This window comes from Dipodomys ordii, unplaced genomic scaffold (genome assembly GCF_000151885.1).
Source record: "Dipodomys ordii isolate 6190 unplaced genomic scaffold, Dord_2.0 Scaffold7, whole genome shotgun sequence".
Lineage (NCBI taxonomy): Eukaryota > Metazoa > Chordata > Mammalia > Rodentia > Heteromyidae > Dipodomys > Dipodomys ordii.
The window spans coordinates 7,551,724-7,553,162 of record NW_012267223.1 but is presented as its reverse complement, the minus strand read 5'-3'; positions in this window follow the sequence as shown (position 1 = coordinate 7,553,162).

The following is a 1,439-nucleotide window of genomic DNA, read 5'->3' as shown; positions in this document are numbered from 1 at the left end:
CCCGTCCATCCCCCTCCCACACACCCACCACCGCCCTCCCCGCCGGCTGCGCATCCTGTCGGGGACCCGCGGTCCAGGAAATCCGACCCCGGCCGAGTCCCTACCCGGCCCCGCCGACTGCTCTGGCCAGCCACTATAAGACACTGGAAAGGACTGTCAGGGTCCAGGAGGAGGCCTGAGATCTTCTAGAACCTAAAACCCCTTCCATCATCGATGTCTGATCCTGACATGGTGAGGAGTGCAAAGGGTGTACTTTGATCCTGAGACCAAGCAAGAAACCTCAGCTGTCAAGCCAAACCCATGCTAATCTGGGGAAATTCTCTACTCCAGCGACCCCACCCCCTACCCCACCCATAGAGTCTCTGCTAATTCGGGTGGGAGGGGGGAAAGCAGAGGAGATTTTAGACTTAAAAAGTCGACAGATGCGTACAGTGGGCCCTTTGAAAATACTGATGCTCATGGAGCCCTTACAGTGGAATCCTAAATAGTTCTAAGGGTGTGTGTGTGTGTGTGTGTGTGTGTGTGTGTGTGTGTAGATTTCACACGTAGTAAGGAGAAGTCAAATGTCTTACCAGTTTTTATATTGACTAGGTGAGATGTTTGGGCTACATAATATTTTTAAGTTAACTTCACCTTCGCTTTTAAATGCAGCTAGCTGTCAGACTATATGACCCCCATTGTTAGCTCTATAATGAGGCACCATTGCCTTACCCCCTCAATCCACCAGGCCAATAATATCAGGTCTGCTTATGAGACCATTTATTTTATCTAGCTATGACTGATTTTGATTCTGATTCTGATCATCTGTTCTGCGATAACGTAGTTATGGGGGTGGTATAAGAAAGAATTTGCGGTTTTTGATACCCCGACCCACCCATGTTGGCCATTGGCCTTTCTCCAGGGATGGGTGGAATCAGAGATTAAAGACAGAGCCTCTCAGTCATATAGGATTTCACCCTGGTCAGTACAGAAGAGGGCTGATAAACTGACCCCTAAGCTGGCAAGCAGGATCAGGAACTCGATAGCATTGAGCAGGCCCAGTCATGTTCTGGGAGGAAAACACTACAGTCAGATAAATCTGTGTTTGTTTTCAGCCTCTGCCATCTCCGGTAATTGGTTTAATCTCCATGAGCCTCAGTTTCCTCCATCACCAAAGGATAAACAGGGCTAGGTTAAAATGACCTAAGAATATCAGCAAACAAGCAAATACCACTGACAATGTCTGGGCACCATTTTAAGAGCTTGTAGACATTTATTTAATCCCTACAATAACTTGAAGATAGAGATGCTATTATTGTTACAGGAAGAACATAAGACACAAAGTGAAAAAGAAGACTTATCCAAGGCCACACAGATAGTATAGTTCAAATCCAGGTAGGAATCTTGGCTGAAGCCAAAGAAAGAGAGAGAGGGAGGGAGGGAGGGAGAGAAAGAGATTG